This window comes from Prionailurus viverrinus, chromosome E3 (genome assembly GCF_022837055.1).
Source record: "Prionailurus viverrinus isolate Anna chromosome E3, UM_Priviv_1.0, whole genome shotgun sequence".
Lineage (NCBI taxonomy): Eukaryota > Metazoa > Chordata > Mammalia > Carnivora > Felidae > Prionailurus > Prionailurus viverrinus.
This window is the reverse complement of record NC_062576.1, coordinates 6,179,559-6,198,825: the sequence shown is the minus strand read 5'-3', so window position 1 is coordinate 6,198,825 and position 19,267 is coordinate 6,179,559. Positions and strand designations below refer to the sequence as shown.

The window sequence follows — 19,267 nt, the reverse complement described above, 5'->3', positions numbered from 1 at the left end:
TGGGAGAGCGAGATCCGGGAAGTAATCCCATGGGGACACCCCAGGACTCGGGCGGAGCACCACCTCCCAGTCACCCCATCAGCGTGCAATGCCCTCTGGTGGGGTTTTATACGCGACATTAATCATCTATTGCGGCATTAAAAAGCCATCCCAACACTTGGCTTAAAACAAGAGTACTTACGAGGCGCCTGGGTGGCTCGGTGGGTTAAGCATCCGACTCTTGGTTTCGGCTCAGGTCATGATCTCACAGTCGGTGAGTTCGAGCCCCGTGTTGGGCTCTGCGCTGACAGTGCCGAGCCCGCTCGGGATTCTCCTTCTCCCTCTCTCTGCGCGGCCGCTTGCGCCCTCTCTCTCTCTCTCTCTCTCTCTCTCTCTCAAAAATAAATAAACATTACGCGCTGCCTTTGAGCCCCTGCCGCGCCTGCGCGTGGCGCCGGGTTCAGGCTGCACGCATGCGCTTGCGCATAACTGGGCCCGCCAGGTCCTCCCCCCGGCGGCCCTTGTAACCGTGAGCGACACGGGGACACCCGGCTGCGAGCGGGTGGGGATCCTTGTGGAAAGGGCCCCGGGGAGACGTCCTATAGGCCCTGCTACTCCGTGTCCGCACGTTCCTGTTCCTTTTGTGGAAGTGCTGTCCTCTCCGTGATCATCGGGACCTGCGGGTTAACCGCGTCGTGGGGGGCCCCGAAGGGAGGGCAGTGAGGGGCCGGGAGCAGTTTGAGGACCGCGGTCTACTTGACAGGAACTGGTCTCGGTCCTGAGGCTGCATGAATTTAACTCACATGGCCGAGGTGGGGCAGTGACCTATTTGAGAACAGCTACCGTTTAGGGCCAGCTGCTTGTATGGATACTGTACCAAGCATGGGAATAAAAGCTTTGGACAAAAATTAAATAAGTAAATAAATCTAGATAGATAGATGATAGATAGAAAGATAGATAGATAGATAAAATATATAAACCAACCAACAAACAAACATTAAAAAACCCGCAAGAGTACTTACGATCTTGCTCTCTGTGGCTTGGGAACTTGGGAGTGATGCAGCTGGGTGGTTCCAGCTTAGGGTCCGGGTGGTTGCAGTTGAGACATCAGTGGCAAGTCTCACCCGGGGCTGGAGGATTTGCTTCTAAAATGGCTCCACGTGGCTTGTGAGTTGGCTCCCTGCCACCTGACCTCCCTGTGGTATCGCTCCAGTGTTAGCTTGCTGCGGGGCCGGGAATCCAGGAAGGCTTCTCAGAGGAGGCGGCTGTGGAGAGGGATTTTCCGAGGAAAGAAAGCATTCCCACCAGGAGGATGTGGTTCGTTAGTTCGTTGGCTTCAGGGATCGTGGCAGGTACTGCAGCTGAGGGGAGCAGTGGTGTGTGGGGAGGGTGGAGGGTTGGCGGGAGATGCCGTGTGGCCTTCAGGGCAAGACGGCTAGGAGGACAGGCCATCCCTACAATGACAGCGACGTTCCTTTGTTGCTCCTCTGTGTAGGGCTCAGTTCTGAGGCTCTATGTGTATGACTTCATTTAACTGTTACACGTTCTTTAAGAGGGGCAATATTACTATCACCCCCAGTTTACAGAAGGGGAAACAGAGGCACAAGATGGTAAGTGACTTAACAAGGTCGAGCGGCTGTGAGTGATAGAACTGAGCTCAGAGGCCATGCCGCCCAACCTCTGGGCCCAGTCGATGCACCAAATGCCTCCCAGGGAGGTGGGATGCTTGGCTTCAAAGGTCACTGCCCTTCTCAAGGGAGCAGGACCCAGGAGGGGTAAGGTGTGACAGAAACAAGAAGAAGCCTGGAAACTTCAAGAGAGTGGGGCTAGATGGAAGGAACACGAGATGTGGAGACCCAAGACCTGGATTTGAATCCTGACACTGACTCATTTTGTGGACTTTGGCAACTCTGTTAGCCTCTGGGCCTCCGTTATATGATCTGCCAAATAGGGTTCTTTCATTTGCTCGATAATGTTTACTGAGCACTACCACGTGCACGTTCCTTCTGGATGCTGGGGCCAGGACACACGCTCCCGGGTGAAGGGAGGAGGATAGTGAACAAATCAGCAGCGGAGAAGGAGACGTCTCAAGGTAAGTGTTAGTAAAGAATAAAACAGGAGAAAGGGCATAGGGGTTGAGTGACCACTCTTAGTTAAGACGTCATGACATTTGTGCTGACAGCTAAAGCCTGAGAAAGGGCCTTGTGAAGATCTGGGGGAGAACCCATTCCCTGGCTGAGGGCCGAGCAAGTGCAAAGGGCCTAAGGCATGAATGACCTTGGAGGTTAATGAGAAGCTCAAATAAATGAGTCAAACCTGCTTATAGGTCAGGCTCTGGGGATGGGTGGGGGATGGTAGGGGGAGGGATGGACGGATGGACGCTATTCCCCCTGTCCCAGCTTAGCCCACAGGCCCCAGAAGGAGGCCCTATGTGTCAGTTAACAGCCTCTGGTTTCTTTCCCAAATCCAACCTCACGTGGGGAGGCTGATTCCCCAAGAGAGCCAGCTGCTTGGTGTCTGTTTGGATTTGCATTAGGACAGGAATACTCCTAATTTAATTTCTCCTTTGTGTCTCTCTGAGTGACTAACTCCATGAGTCGTCTCTAAGAAGAACGTGCCGGAGATGAAAAACAGCAGATTTTAAATGAAAATCGAGAGCTGCATACAGACCTTTGGCAGTCTCCAACGCTGGGCGCTGACCCCTTCTGGCTCAGGGCCGTGCACACAGATGGTGCTCAATGTATGCTCACTAGGCGTGTGTGACCTCACCAGTCAGGATGCTCTGTTTCTAGTCCCCCTTTGGCTCTCCTGCTGCAAAGGCACACTGGAGGAGGCGGGCCAGCTGGGAGGTGGCAGGACAGAGGTCACTCATCAGAGGGAGTCAGGCCAGGCATCCAGCCAATTCAGTAGTGGCTGTGTGCATTTCCTGGAGCGGCACCTGACATCTGCCACCCCAGCCTGATTTCTGGAGCACCTACAACATCCCGGATACTGCGTCTACCCACTCGGCCCACGTGGATTGTGGCTGCTGCCTCTACATGACCCCAGGACACTTCCACGTCCCTTCCTTAGGATCAGCGGTGATGGGGCTCCTAGGAGACAAGCCCCAACCAGAATGGTCTTGGGGGCGCCCAATGGTCGATCCGTCCATTCTCCCACTCTTGACCCCTTGGGGCTCCCTGGGCCAGAGGAGCAAAGACTGGAACTTTCCTCCCCAGGAGTTCAGCCTGCCTGCTCTTCTCATTCTCTGGTTCTCATCCTCACGGGACCCCAGGAACCCCAGGGCAACCAGGGCTGCAGCCCGTGGCTCCAAAGGGCAGTCAGTTCAGCTGCTGCTTCCTGCTCGGAGATGTTTCCAGTGGCCCGACCAGCCGCCCCCAGCTTTCTTTCATCTTTCATCTGTTTGTTCCAAGAAAAAAATGCATCATAGTGAGTGGGGGTGGGGAGGGTCCCAGCTCTGCAAGGGGTGGGGGGGTGGGGGGGTGGTAAGGGTGGCCCAGGCAGGCGGCTGGGTTCCTGCGGCTCTGTCACTCTGCTGTCTTGTCCGGTCATGAGTCCTGCACGGGCCAGGCAGGCTCAGAGCTATGGCCCTGGGAGCTCCCCTCCCCGTCACACTCTCCTTCTGTTTCCTCCCTGCTCTGCTCCCCTACAGGCTGCGGAGGGAAGCAGGTGAGGGGTTTCCACCTCACCCTCAGTCCTCTTCAAGCAGAACTCTAAGCTACCTCTACAGGGACTTTTGGAATACATTTCTGTGTGATTTGGGATAGTTGGGTAATTTTCCAGAAATATATTAACTGGGTCTGCTGCCTGCCTTTTACATAAATATTGTTTTCCCATTATAATAATTAAAATAATATTTACCATGTATTCGATATTTTCTGTATTCCAGGCATCGCGACTCTGGGAGGGAGGCGCTGTAATTGTCCTCATTTTCCAAGTGAATAAATAGAAGTTCAAAGGAATACTTTGTGCAAGGTCATTGTAAGTGATGTTGCCAGATCTGCCTGTCTCTGGCAGCCAGAGAGCATCCGGTGCCCAGAGCCATTCCCGACCTGCTTTCTTTCTCTCCCAAAGAGAATGGAAAGCTAAAACACTCATCTCGTCAGACTTCCTTGCAGCTAGAAGTGACCAAGTGACCAGTTTTGGCCACCGACGTGTAAGCGAAAAGAACCAGGAAGAAGCTCTTGGAGCAAATTCAGCCTTTCAAATTTTGCCCTTTAATTCTGTCTGGAGTCCACGTATGATACCTGGAGGCGTAGCAGCCATCTTGTAACCATGAGGTCAAATCCCCATGCCAAGGATGGCAAAGTAGGAGTGTAGAAATAATCTGGATTTCTGATGACATCCATGGGTAGCCCTCCCCAGGCTCCTTGTTTCATGATGCAAAGACATTTCTTACTTATTTCATCTACCATTTATTGGATTTGTAGCTTCTTATGAGCAAATAAAATAATTGACCCCTGGCCTCCACAGCCCATGGTGTTGCACACTTTTGAGGCTGCTCATCAAGGGGGCATTGGGCTGGGCCCTGGAAAACAGCATTAGAATGAACTTCAATTTGTCAAAAGCCAAGAATTCTGACTTTAAAACACCACCAGAGTGTCCAGAGAGTTTTAGGGGTAGAAATTTCCATTTTTTCAGTGGCTGAACCGCATCATGACTGGGACAAAGATTTTGAGGTCTCTGCAGAGAAGCTGCTCCCCGCAGGAGAGCTGGGAATCTGGTGTTGATCTCAGTTTATACCCTGCTGGGCCGCTGCCACCACTGCCCCCTCCCCCTCCGAGGAGACTGGAGTCCAGCCCCAGCCAGCTCTGGGGGAATCCAAGAAGCTCGGGATCTGCTTTCTGTGTCCCTATCAGTGCTATTCATCTGGAGGGGGCACCCACTGGATGGCTGTGCAGGCCTTGGGCAAGTCACTTCATTCACCTGAGCCTCAGTTTTCTCATCTGTAGAAGGGGGATAAGAGTAGATCGCCGTGAGGATTCAATGGGTTCACACACAGCAGCTGGATCACGGTGAGCGCTGCGAGGGGCTGGCTGTGGGGGGCATTACTACTGCCCCCCACCCTCCACCTCTCCTCTCCTGACCCCGAGGATGCTTGCACCTTCCTGCCCTCCTCTGGAACCAGGCATGGATGTGTCATTTGCCTTGGCCAATGAAATGGGAGCAGCAGGGTCATGTGACCTTCCATGTGAAACCCCATGAAAGCTAGTGTGACTCTCCAGGACCCCTTTTCCCTGGGAAGGTCGTGCTGACGGGGAGACTGAAGACCACAGAGCTTGTATCCATCAGGACAACACATAGAGGAAGGTTGTCTGGGGAGTCACCCGGACCAGCCACGGAACTTATGTGAGCAAGAAATTAACATCAACTGGGTTAAAGCCATGAGATTTGGGAGCGTTTATTACTGCCATAGAGCCTCGCTTAACCTGACTGATATGCTCTTCCAGGTAAACGACTCAGTAAACTGGTAACAAGAGCCAGGATCCTTGCTGGGGTGATTGCTACCATTGCAAACGACACTCTGTTCTAGGCTTTTTGTTCCTAGGGTAGAAAACGAATACCATGTTTCCCCAAGAGGGAGCATCAAGGGCATTCTGGAAGGAAGACGCTGGCTTTTATCCACTCATGAGGGCTGTCCCAGGCACACAAAAGGCAGTGGCTCTGGGGTGCCTGGGTGGCTCAGTTGGTTAAACATCCAACTCTTGATTTCAGCTCAGGTCTTGATCTCACAGTTCGTGAGATCGAGCCCCATGGGGGGTTCTGCACTGGAGCCTGCTTGGGAGCCTCTCTCTCTCCCCCTGTCCCCCGCCCTCTGCCTCTCTCTCTCTCTCTCTCTTAAAAAAATAAAAATAAAAAGGCAGTGGCTGTGTGAGGGCTGATACTCAAGATGCAAACAGGCTTTGCTAAGGGCTGGCCTGGCCTGGAAGGCACTGCCTGGGGAAGCTGTTTGGGCAGATGTCCGGCTCAGGGCAGAGATGGGGCCCCTGTGCGCAGGGGACGGAGCAGAAAGGATGTTCTGTCTGGACCAAGGAAGTCAGGGAAGGCAGAGGACAGAGGCACGGGCCCGTGGGTAATTTGCTCCCTCGATACAGAAACAGGCAGTGGCTCTGTGCATTTGCTGAACTCTCACCACGCAGAGTGCAGGGGCTAATACCCTGGCAGAGGGTATTAGAGGCAGTGGGCCAAAAAGCCCCTGCAACAAGGGGTCGCATGGCAAGAGACCCTTTCATGAGCCAGCTGGGACAAAGCCACTGCGCACTCTGCGTGCAGTGATCTGGATGAGCACGATGGGACAGGAAGAACAAGTGTCATTAATCAGCCATCAGAAGGTGAGGGAACCCAGGTTCGGGGAGACCGTGGCCTCTAAAAGGATCTGGGACTTGTTGGGATGAGCACTGGGTGTTGTGTGTAAGCGATGAACCCCGGGAATCTACCCCCAAAAAGCAAGAGCACACTTAACACCCTGTATGTTAGCCAATCTAACAATAAATTATATTAAAAAAATAAAATTAGAAAATGATCTGGGACAATGATTTTTTTTTTAATTTTTTTTTTTTAACGTTTATTTATTTTTGAGACAGAGAGAGACAGAACATGAACGGGGGAGGGGCAGAGAGAGAGGGAGACACAGAATCGGAAACAGGCTCCAGGCTCTGAGCCATCAGCCCAGAGCCCGACGCGGGGCTCAAACTCACAGACCGCGAGATCGCGACCTGGCTGAAGTCGGATGCTTAACCGACTGCGCCACCCAGGCGCCCCTGGGACAATGATTTAAGCATGAGCCCCGAGACCCCGGTGCAGACCCCAGAGCTCCGAGCCAAGCTCAGACCCAGGAAGCAGAAAGAAACTCAGAATATGGGATTGAGCAGAGCCAGTCCAGGCTCCTTGGTCCCCCGTCTGCAGGGGACAAATTGGTTCCTGTGGAGGGTCACCCTCCCCCCCACCCCACTCCCCCGCTTGCCTGACACTCCTTCCACAGACTGTCAGCAGAAGGCAGGCGACACTTCCCTTGGTACCTTTGCATTAAAATATTGTCTGCATATGGTGGGGAAATTAATGTCCCTTTTCCTTTTTTGTGTTTTAATGACTTAATATACAACAAAAGGAGAATTTTTCTCCTGGGAGGTTTCAACAGATGTTGCTATTTCAGTGCAGGCTGTTCCTCTCTTCCAGCTGCCTATCCCAAATAAGGCACATTATCCAAATAATCTGGAAACTCGGTGGTGACGCTCCCGTGTCAGAACACAATCAGGATGCGGCCCAGCCAGGCAGTGGGGTCTGTTGGATCCAGTTTGGGCTGTTTCGTGATGGGGGTGGGATTCACGTTGCCGTCAGGTGTGGCTGGTTTTCTCCCAAATTGAAATGATAGTATGAACAACAGCAATGCTGGCTCATAACCAGCCTCTCGGGGACTCTTTGTCTGCCTGAAGAAAGCCCCAAACAGCCTTCCTGGCTCCTGTTCCGCCCCCCCCATTCCTACCTGCAGCCTCCCCCAGCTCATCTCTGTTCAGACATCAGTGTTTGCGGTCACTTCCCCTGAGCTCCCCCCAAGCTGCATTAGCGGGTCTCTGCCGCAGAGAGGAAATCTCACTGTAGACGGGCTAAGAGCATGGGCTCTGAAGCCAGCCCACCTAGGTTTCCGGTCCTGTGTTGGGTGACCTCGGGGGACCATGTGCTGCTGACGTTTTGACATCTGGAGCCTGCTGACCCTGGAGAGACTGGCCCATCCCAGGGCTAAAGCCAATTCCTGGGACCTCTCAAGTGCTCACCTTGTGTCTTTTACATGCATACCAACCAGTCTGGAGCTCATACCCTCAACCCCCTTGTCTATCAGGCTCTCACCTTCTGGGCCACTACCCCCTGCCCTCATTACCTCACAGCCAGGTACCAGACAACTAGCGATGGCCCTACGCCCCGGAGACTTCTGAACTTATTCAAACTAGCCAGTGCTAAGCCCGCCTTCCCCTGGAAGCCACAATAAAGTCTCTTGCCCATGTTTCCCCCTAACTGCCTCTGCCTTCTGACCAATGATAGTGATTTCCCGTGTAACCTGCATAGCGTGGCATGGTGTGGCGTGGCCTCTTGGGAACTATGAGAAACAAACTATCTTTTCTTTTTTAAATTTTTTTAACGTTTATTTATTTTTGAGAGAGACAGAGAGACAGAGAGAGAGAGAGAGAGAGAGAGAGAGAACGTGAGCAGGGGAGAAGCAGAAAGGGAGGGAGACACAGAATCCGAAGCAGGCTCCAGGCTCTGAGCTGTCAGCACAGAACCTGACACGGGGCTCGAACCCACAAACCAGGAGATCGTGACCTGAGCCGAAGTTGGACGCTCAACCGACTGAGCCACCCGGGCGCCCCAACAACCTATCTTTTCAATGGCAATTGTCTCCTGATCTGGTGGCCTCAACACCCCTGAATGCTAATACAACCTACATTTTTAAAAAGTTCTTTAACCATCTGGACCTTAATTTCCTCATCTTTATTTTTTTTTAATTTACTTATTTTGTGTGAGAGAGAAAGAGAAAAGTAAGTGCGAGCAGGAGAGGGGCAGAGAGAGAGAGAGAGAGAGAGAGAGAGGGAGAGAGAGAATCCCAGCACGGGGCTCGACATGGGGGCTCAATGTCACAAACCGTGAGGTCATGACCTGAGCCAAAATCATATGTCAGACGCTCAACCTACTGACTTTGACTCAGGTCATGGTCTCATGGTTCGTGAGTTCAAGCCTTGGACTGGGCTCGCTGCTGTCAGCACAGAGCCTGCCTCGGACCCTGTGTCCCCCTCTTTCTCTGCCCCTCCCCAGCTCCTTCTTCCTCTCAAAATAAATAAACTAATAAAAAATGTTTAAAAAAAATAAAATGGAGATAATTTTTTTTTTTTGTAGGGTTGTAATTAGTGGAGATAAAAATAGTATTTGCCTCCTAGGGTTGTAATTAGGATCAAATGAGTTAACAACCCTAATGGCTGAACACACGGTCTGGCATCCAGTAAGTGTCCGTTAAATGTTGGTGAGGATGATTACAACAAACAGCGTAATTACTATGGGATTGCTGTAGAAAGAACATGATTCTGGGGTCCGAACTCTGACACTCCCAAGGGGGGTGACTGGGTTATTCGACTTTCGGGGGACTTCAGTTTTCTTACAGAGAAAATGGAGATTTAAAGTATCAATTGCATGGGGTCACCTGAGTGGCTCAGTCAGCAGAGCATCCAAGTCTTGGTTTCAGCTCAGGTCACGATCTCACGGTTGGTAAGGTCCAGCCCCAAGTCGGGCTCTGTGCTGAGTATGGATTCTGCGTGGGATTCTCTCTCTCCCTCTCTCTGCCCCTCCCCTGCTCACACGCTTCCTCTCTCTCTCTCTAAAAATAAAATCTTTTTAAAAAATATCAATTGCATGATATTGCTGAGATAAATCACCTAAGGTGTGCTGAATGCTGGCACCTAGATCACTCCTAAAAGAGAGAGCTATCCTGGGAACAGGATATATTTTTGACAAACATGAAAGACTAGGTTTTAAGTCCAAACTATTGATTGAGAGTTTATTTTGATCCCAGCCTACAAGAATAGTCGGTCTCTCTTTAGTCTCCAGTCCTGACTTTGCCACTTGGGGCTTCCTGAGGTGTGTGGTAACCCAACCCTCACAGCACCTGCTGGTTATAAAAAGCTCTCATCTTTGAGAAGAGTGACTCAGGGTTCCTGTTCTGGACGCCCTGGGCCCAGGTTCACGTCCTGCCTCCACCACACTTACCACCTGGCCAAAGTGCCACCTGGTCAAAGTGGCTTTATCTCAATGTGCCTTGGTTTGCTCATCTGTAAAATGGGCTCTGGTGGTGCCGGGCTGGTCCACCCGTGCAAAGTGCTCAGCATGGTGCCAGCCTGTTGCCACATGGGGCCCCACATTTCTCTGGCCTTCCTGCTCAGACCTACGCTCGGGGAACCCAGGGAGCAGAGGAGATGCTCCAGGTCCTGATTCGTGCTCGAAAACGGAGGAGCTGGGGGTGTTTAGCCTAGAAGTGGGAAGGTGCAAACATAGACACACAGCTATTGAGCACCTACTGTGTTACTAAGTGCTCTCCTGGATGCTAGGGATTCAGCAGGGAGCGAGATGAACCCAGTTTCCGCTCTGATGGAGATGACATTCTAGCCGGGGAGAAAGACGATAAAGAAACAAGGAAAACCTACAGAAAAACTTCGCATAAGGATGTGAGCTATGGCGAAGAGAAAACTGGGTTCTGAGAAGAACCCGGAAGGGGCAATCTGGGAGAGTGAGATCGGGGAGGAGGGTGGCCCGTGAGCCGAGGCCGGGACCCCAGACAGCCCACATGAGGGGTCTGCGTTCTGTTCCAAGCTGTCCTGGGATCACTGCAGAATCACGCTGGCCTTCCCTGCCGGGGCCTCCTCCAGCCAGAAGGAGAGGCCAGAAAGCCCCAGGAGAGCAGGAAAGCCCCTCAGAGCTGTTTTAATTGAAAGATCGCTTCTTCCCTGTGTTCTCTGTAGGCAGCGGGGGCTTTGAATTAAACATGAGTGGTGATTTATTTATCAAGTCTTTGAAAAAGTCTCTGTGATTCAGTGCACTCTTCTCCAGTTAACCCTTCCGGCCTCTGACCAGGGCGGCCGAGAGCACCACATGCTAAGTCTCTGCAGGACATGTGTGCTGGTGGCAGGGAGGGGGGACTATGCAGACTCACGTGGAGAGAGGGTGGGATGAGCCTGCAGAGGGAAGGGGCCTACTCCCCACTCTGTTTGCCCATCCAACTACCCCCACCTCCCTGGGCTTCCGGAACCTGACTCTGAAGACTATCCGCCCCCTTCCCTAGTTGATGGATCACCGCTCCTGATTCCTCACTCCCCAATAACAGAAATACACCCCCATGCCCTTGCCGTGGCTTGGTGGCAGGCAGAGTGGTCCTCCCCACCCACTGACCTGGCCAACGGGAAGCCAACGGACGTGAGGAACTCAGGCTAAAATGCGCTTGCCTTCCTGTGCTTCTATTCGGCCACGACAAGGACGCACCCTGGGTACCGGTTGGGCCACAGGATGAGATATGAGATAGATGGAGCAGAGCTGCCCCATTGATCGGAATATCCTTGAATGTGGGAATAAGTGATTGTTGTTTGAAGCCACTGAATGTCACGTTACCAGCATGATGACAATAGCTGACCAGGGCACACCCAGGCTCTGTTGGAAGGCCTCACCAGATCAGATAGCTGGAGGAAGGATGTCAGGATATCACTGCCCCATCACCAATGGGCCTGCCACCCCTCTGCTTCCTTGTGGTTCTAGAAGCTACAGTTCCTGCTGAGCAGCCCCAAACATTCCCTGGACTCTGCTACCTCCTCTCCTTGACCTTGCCCATCAGGCCTTGGAGGTGGTAATGACTTTCCACTCTTGGGAGTCTCTGGGTATATCACCATTTTTTGTTGGTTCTTCCATTTTTGCCCCTAACTCTGTCAACAGACCCTTCATTCAAGTCTCTTCAGAAATCCCTGGTGAGTAAACCCGTGTTCATCACATTATCCATAATAGCTAAAATGTAGATGCAAGCCGGGTATCCATCGACAGGTGAATGGATAAACAAAATGTGGTCTATACTTACCATCGAATATTATGCAGCCTTTAAAAAGGAAGAAAATTTGGGGCGCCTGGGTGGCGCAGTCGGTTAAGCGTCTGACTTCAGCCAGGTCACGATCTCGCGGTCCGTGAGTTCAAGCCCCGCGTCGGGCTCTGGGCTGATGGCTCAGAGCCTGGAGCCTGTTTCCGATTCTGTGTCTCCCTCTCTCTCCGCCCCTCCCCCATTCATGCTCTGTCTCTCTCTGTCCCAAAAATAAATAAACGTTGAAAAAAAAATTTTTTTTAATAAAAAGGAAGAAAATTCTAGGGGTGCCTGGATGGCTCAGTTGGTTGAGTGTCCGACTTTGGCTCAGGTCATGGTCTCACGATTCATGAGTTTGAGCCCCGCATCGGGCTCTCTGCTGTCAGCCCAGAGCCCGCTTTGGATCCTCTGCCCTCCTCTCTCCCTGTCCCTCCCCCACTGGTGCTCCCTATCTCAAAATTAAATAAACATTTAAAAAAAAAAAAAAGGAAGAAAATTCTGACACATGCTACCACATGGATGAACCTTGAAGACATTATGTTATGAAATAAGCCAGGCACAAACATGCACATACTGTATCCTTCCACTTATATGAGGGACCTAGGAGAGTCAGATTGTAGAATGTTCAGAGGAAGTAGAATGGTAGTTGCCAGGGGCTGGAGGAGGGGGCTGGGGAGTTAGCGTTTAATGGGGACAGAGCTTCAGTTTGGGAAGATGACTCTGGGTTCACCCGCCCCCACGGGCAGCCCCTGGACACACTGGCAGCTTTGCCTCTGGTGCCCGGGAAGGAGCCGAGCCCGTGGTCAGAGAAGCCCAGGCAATCCGGGGACTTAACACCCTCGGAATCAGCATCAGCTGTGGAGGAAAGGAACATGGATGAGAAGCAGCTAAATCGTCTCTTGGTGGGACAATTGTGAGTCCCAGTTCCCACGGGAGCCCGCTCATTAACACGCCCCTCACTGATTCCCTGTCCGCCTTGCTCTCCCTGCTCCTTAATCCGTGTCTACCTGGCGCACCTCCCCAGTCACCACCTGCACCTGAGTCCTTGTTCCAGGTCTGCTCCTGGGGAACCAAAGCTAAGACACATACAGGACAGGGACAGAAGAGCTTTTGCAGCTTCTGGGTGGCCATTTGGCACCTCGGCCCAGACAGTACACTCTGCAGGGAGAAGGGAGGTGGTGGGAGGGAAATCCTGAGAATCCAGAGCGGCTGGGCTCTGGTGGGCAAGCGAGCCTGCTCTCTGACCCTGGGGTCTGACGTGCCAGCCAAGCAAAGGATAAATTTGCCTGGCGCTGGTGCCCACCAAGACAACGGATCGCTGGCCCCTGTGGATGAGGGGGTCGGGCCTGCCAGGGAACTGGGTGGGGGCCGTAGCAGTCCTGCAGCTCGGGAAGCCAGTCCTTCTGAAAGTCCTTGCTCCTGTGCTGACTGCCTCACCCAGTCTGGACTATCAGCTCTGGGAGCACAGGAATGTGGCCTGGCCGACTCACCGCCCGGAAGGGTGGCGGGAGCCCACGACACATCTGTGGGAGAGCAGATGCTCTGCGGCCAGTGGCAGCCCTTTGCTCCTCTTTCTCCTGCGCAGGAAGCTCAAGAGAAAAGGAGTATGGGAGTTGGCAGGAGGTCCCGACTGAGCTTGCTGCCCTGCGTGAGGTGATGAACTCCGAGGGCCTCCGGGCTCTGCCAGGGTCTCCCATCCTGTTACCTGCGGGCATCTCTGTGCTCCTCCTCCACTGAAACACACCTCCCACTGGGCCCAGCGTTGATCCAGGAGGGCCAGATGGCTCCAAGAAGCAGCAAGGCACGGCTGGACAACTTGATTAGCTTGCCTAATGAACTCTGAATTCACTCCGTCTTTCTCCCACGACACCTGTATTTTCTCCCTAAAATTGCCATTGATTCCTCATATTTGGGGGCGTAGGTGTCACGGGAAAGAGTGTTCTGCCCATGGCGGACAAGGAGCCAAATTGTGGGAGGTGGAGAGAGGCCGAGGTGGGTGAGGGGATGACTCTGTGTTTCTCTAGTCAAGAGGTCGGTAGATGGCCTCTTCACAAGACCTGGCCGTAAATCCTAGTGGAGGGAAGCAAGCTTTAGCAAATGAAAGGTTGCCAGACTTAGCAAATAAAAACACAAAACACCCCATCGCGCTTAATTTCAGATAAACGGCAAATACCTTGGTATCATTAAGTATATCCCATGCAGTATTTGGGATATACATATACTACCAAATTATTTGCCGTTTATCTGAAATTCTGATTTTACTGGGCATCCCGTATTTAACTGTTAACCCTAAGAGTACGGCATGTTGTGCCCCCCTGGTGCTAAAAGCTAGACTGTAGCCCAGACATACACCCGCCCCCAAAGCTGGCCGGGGCAAAGATTCTCCTCTGCAGCAAGACCTACAACAGTCTTCCTGTCATTCCTTCTTTCCATCCACGACATCCTGTGATGCAAGGGGCGGGGCTCATCCTCCCTGGTGAATTCCACAGATCACGTCCCTACCTGGGCACGGTGGGGAGCGGAAGCTGCTATTTCTAAGAGCCTACTCTGTGCCGGGCCCTCCAGGCAGACCTCTGTGGGTGAATTCAGGCCTTCGTGATGCTGTTGCTCCCATTTGTCAGCTGAGGACGAAGCAAGGCTAAAAAGTAGCAGAGCAGGACTCGAACCCCGGCCCCCCGGACACAGAGGTCTCATCTAGAGGCTCCCCACAGAGAGTCACTATATGTCTCGGCTGCGGTGTGTCAGGGTAGGAGGAGGACAGAGGGGACAAAGCAGAGTGGGTCAAGGTGCAACCCTCTGGACAACCCTCTGGATGTCCCCGGGGGTGGGCTGGCAACAGAGAGGGATCTGTGTTCGTTTCCTGGGGCAAAGCGCCTCGAAACCGTGCAGCTTCAAACAACAGAAATTTATTCTCTCCCAGTTCTGCAAAATCAGGTAGCTGAAGGGCCATGCTCTCTCTGCAGGCTCCAGGAGAGGACCTGTCCTCACCCCTGCCAGCTCACAGGTGGCACTCCTTGGATAGTAACTGCATCCCTACTTCTGTGACCACATCACCTCTTCCTCTGTGTCTCTGTGTCTCCCCCTTACGAGGACACCGGTCACTGAACGCAGGGCCCACCCGAATCCAGTATGACTTCATCTTAACTGCAAAGCCCCTATAACTGAGGTCACACTGAGGGGCCACGTGGACATGAATTTGGGGCGGAAGGTATTCAACCCAGCACACTTGGCAGGTGGTCGCCTGTCTCCCTCCTTCCCAAAGTGTGCTGGATGCCACACTGCGCATTTCGTCCTGTCCCCAGCTGCTCCTACTCAGTTCCTTTCCTCTCCTGACCTCTTAACCTGGGGTGTTCAGGACCCAGTGCCCCCTCGGGCACCTGGGTGCTGTATGGCTTCATGTTGATCTCTGCACCTCAGCTCCCACATTCCCATCCCCAGCCTGACTCTTTGTCTCTGGACTCTGACGCATGTTCCCACTGGATGCCTACAGACCCCTCCAGCTCCAGCACCCACACAGGCCACGCCACGTCCCCAAATCCACTGCCCCTATTCTCAGGGTCAGCACACAGCACCAGCACACCCTGGGCTCTGCCCCAAACCCTCATCCTCACAGCCAACCTGCAGGGAAACCCTGGCGGCCCTACCTTGGGAGTCAGTCTGGAAGCTAAGCCCTTCTCGCCAACTCCCCTGCCACCACCCGTGGCTCAGCCACCGCCATTTCTGTCTTGAATTGCTAGACAGGCTCCCCATTCTCCTTGCCTTCTCCCTGGGTTCCCACGGCCTGTCCCTGCAGAGCCAGGAGGCTCCATGGTCTCATCTGTGTCTCAAAATATAATGGCTATTCCATTGGGCATGGCAGGGGCTCCCCACCAGAAAGTGGCAGCTTCCTCTCTCCTCCTTCATTCACTTTCCTACAGAAACTTTCGTGAGAACCTACCGGGTGCTGGCACGGGGCTGGGCTCAGGGGATACAGAACCAGGCGGGGAGACACAGTCCAGCTTCTCCTGGAGCCCTCGGCCCTATGGGAGACGGCAGGTGAACAAGCCATCCTAAATGCAAGGTAATGGGCACAGCACCATCTGTGCCCTGCAGAAGGCAAAGCAGGGTAGGGGTCAGGGGAGGAGAGATGGGGCCCTGGAGACGGGGGCTTCTCTGGGGGCCGTGTCATTTGAGTAGGTTCCTGGGCGATGGGAGGGAGGCAGCATGTGGAGAGAATCTCATTCCAGACTGCATCTTCCAAGCACTTGGGCGATTGTTGAATTCATCCCTGGACCCCAAGAAGGGTGAATGAGGCTTCGGGAATACAGGTGAGTAGCAAGGTGCTCAGGAGAACGCACGAAAGTGACTGGTGCCTGGAATAGACTCATATCAGAAGAAACCCTAAGAAGCCAAGCAGAGCTGCTCCCAAGACTTCACAGTGCATGTGGACACAGTGTGCATGGGACAAGCAGCTTTAGAGGGAAGCTCCAAGGACAAGAGTGCCCAGGGTGTCCACGCCACCGCAGCCTGCCTGTCTGCTCCGTGGCGTGTCACCTGGATCTGGCCGTAAGTGACGGAGGCTGTCCCGGCCCTATCTGTGCCTGGCCCCCGCCAGTCTCCCCTTGAGGGATCCCCTCCTGCCCCTCCTGCTGGCGCTGTAAGTCTGGTCACCGAGTCTCTTTGCCTGGCCCAGGGAACGTGTCTCAGCTGGCACCTAGAGCCTTAGTTCTCAGCCTGTTATCTTTCCCGCATTCCCTTCTCCAACCTAAGTCATTGTAAGTGCTGCATAACAACTGTATCGCCTCCCATACACCGGGGCACTGGGTGGGCCCTTTCCAGGGGTGGTAGCCTACCTCCAAGATGGAGCCCCGTGATCTCCACCTCCTGAACACACAGCCTTGAGTAGCCCCACCTGCCCCTGTATCACATCAGGGCTTTCGGAGCCGTGTAGCACACAGCAGAAGTGATGGCACGTCCCCCGAGATTAGGTTACGACAGACACCACTGCGGTCGGATCTGCTTCATCGTGAGCAGCCCTTTGGAGAGGCCCACGTGGTGAGGACCTGGGGTCTGCCAACAGCCATCTTGAAGTGGCCCCTGCAGCCCAGTCAAGTTTTCAGAGACCACAGCCCCAACCAGCGTCTTAATCACAAGCTTGAGATTCTGAGCCAGAACCACCCAGCTAAGCCACTCCTGGATTCCCGGCCCACAGAACTGGCCGAGACAATAAATGTCTGCCTGGCTTCAGACCTTCCGCTTTGGAGTAATTCGTTACACAGTAACAGATAAGTGATACACGCATTTTTAGCTCCTTCAGTTCTTGGAACAACCCAGTGCTGTGCATTGTTTCTCTTCCATCACACAGGCAGGAAACTGCAACTCGGAGACGTGGAGTCGCTGGCCCCAAGTCACCCAGGGGAGAGGTTGTGCAGAGAAACTTGGGCGTTCGCATCTATTAGAACCAGACCTCTGGGCCTCCCATCCGCTGACAACCACACTTTCCTACTCAGAAAACATGTCCTCCTCTGAAGGCTTCACTCTTCCAAATAAGCCCTGGAGGGCTAATTGCCCTTCTTTTATAGATGAGCAAACTAAGGGCTCAGAGAACCGAGATTTTCCCCGGGCTCACACCTGGGATGGAGGGTGCCCGATCAGAACTCAGGCCCCGGTCCGCAGTCCCCTGGCGTCACTGGAAGCTGGGTCCCTGCTGCCTAGAGGAGGCACCTCTTTAGAGCAGAAACCACCCCCGGGTGTCCCCATAAGGGGGCCTGCGTGGCCTCAGGCTCTTCTTCCCCCACCTGGGGTTGTGGGGCCCTGGTGCGACCCTGGAGCCCTGCCTCCACCGCTCTCAACGCCTCCGCCGGCAAGGGCCTTGCAGTCTGGAGTGATGGGAGCACTGTCACCTGCAGGACTGAGCTTTCGAGAAGCAGCTGTTTACTCTGGGTCTTGAATTTTAAAGAGGTTTAAAGTCCGACTTGGACCCTTAACTCCTGGGATGCCTGTAACCATGGCAGCACCTCGCTGAGCAATAGCAAATATTTGCTGAAGGAGAGAGAAAGAGCCAGGTAGGAAGGAGAAGAGACCTGAGGATATGGGAACGAGGCTTTGCCGTGGGTGCCCGCAGCTGGCTGGGGGCTGTCCCCAGGTCCCCAGGGGGAGGGGGCACTCAGATGCCTCTAGTAATACCCAGGGGTATGTGCCCCACCTCAGGCCCCTATTCCCCAAGCCTCTGGGTGAAATATGCCTGCAGGACAGCATGTCCAAGGCCAGATCCTGGGTGGGCCTCCTCTGTGTCAGTAAGCCCCTTCTTGTGCTTGGGTCTCATTTTCCTCATCTGTGAAATGGGAACAACAAACCTGCCTGCCTTTTCAGGGATGCCATGTGGCTTAAATGAATTCCAGCCCCCTGGAACATCCCCATGAGGGATTATTGTAAATATCCCCTCCAGCTGGGTTCCAGGACAAAGGGATGTCGAGATCTCTGGGCCACATTCCAGATAGCCCAGAGAGGGGAAGTGGCTTACTCAAGGTCACACAGCAAGTGCAGCAGAGCCCAGAACCCAGCCACCCAGCCCTGCTGTCATCTCAGGGCACGAGGCCCCCCTGACCAACTGTCATCAGCTGAGTGGCTGTGAATGATGGCATCAGTGTGCTGCCCTGTGGATGTGCTCAGGGCTCAGCCACATTCTGGGTCAGGGCTAAGGAAGGGTGTGCCAGGCAAGTGGACAGTTTCTGCCAAGTATGTCTCAGCAGAGAGAGCCAGGGAAGCAGAGCCCGTGGCACTGCCAGGGAGGGGCTCAGTGTTCCTGCAGAAACCTGAAGAAGGGACCCGGGGGCTCTCCCTGTGGGCCGTCCCTGTCACCTCGGGTTGCAGGTTAACGGGTCCAGGTACACACCTTGATTTGTAAGTCAGCCAAAGGCTGCATCTATTTTTAAATTACATCCTAGGGAGTAAAAAAGATTACATCCTATTACCAAGAGAATAATACGTGTAGACCAACCATGCAGGGTATACTACTAAGAGGCCTGAGATTGAGTCTTGGCTTTTCTGGAAGTCTGGTGCCTCAGTTTCCCCACAGGTAAACGGCCCCTACCCTCGCCCACCTGGGAGTGAGTCTGATTCTTCTCAGGAGACACTGTTCTCAAAGTCTCCTTGCAGCCATCTACACTCTGCCTCCTCTCTCTGCCGGAACACAAATATATGTATTTATTCCTTTTTTCCTATTTCTTACACCGGAGACTCTTAAAATAGAACAGGAGGTGGGCTGTAAGGAGAGGTCCCAGGCAGAAGTTCCTCTCTGAGGGCCGAGAGGCAGCTGGATGGGGATACCTGAGCTCAGCCCTCCACCCCCCCTGCCCCCCCCCCCCCCAGCACAGACAAGGGCCGGGATCAGGATGGTGTGATCCTCCTGGGCACAGACTCTGTCTGCCACACCTGGATTCCTCCACTCTGCCAGAGGCCCCGCTTCTAATGGGCTGCTTGGGAACCAGTTGAAGTCTTGCCCTGGGTGACAGTGAAGACCCAGTCCGCGGTTCTGGTCCTGCAGAACAGCTCCCTGCGGGGAAGGGCACGGGCATGGCCACATCTCCCAGCGACACCGGCCAGCTCACGACAGGCTGGGGCTGCTGGGCCTCATGAGCATGTGCCCAAAAGAAGGTCATTAGAAGGCTCTTCCCAGTCAGGCCTGCCACCCTCCCGGGGCAGACAACTCAG

The 19,267-nt window shown here is 53.7% G+C and overlaps 1 long non-coding RNA gene and 1 other non-coding gene across 2 annotated transcripts; both read left to right on the top strand.

Annotated features, from left to right (window-relative positions):
- Positions 1-395: 395 nt before the first annotated feature.
- Positions 396-521, top strand: LOC125154883 (small nucleolar RNA SNORA76). The gene has a single exon (XR_007147974.1). It is a non-coding gene; the product is annotated as a small nucleolar RNA SNORA76 (small nucleolar RNA).
- Positions 513-4,379, top strand: LOC125154524 (uncharacterized). Its single transcript, XR_007147820.1, has 3 exons — positions 513-628; positions 1,193-3,408; positions 3,869-4,379. It is a non-coding gene; the product is annotated as an uncharacterized LOC125154524 (long non-coding RNA).
- The last annotated feature ends 14,888 nt before the right edge of the window (positions 4,380-19,267 follow it).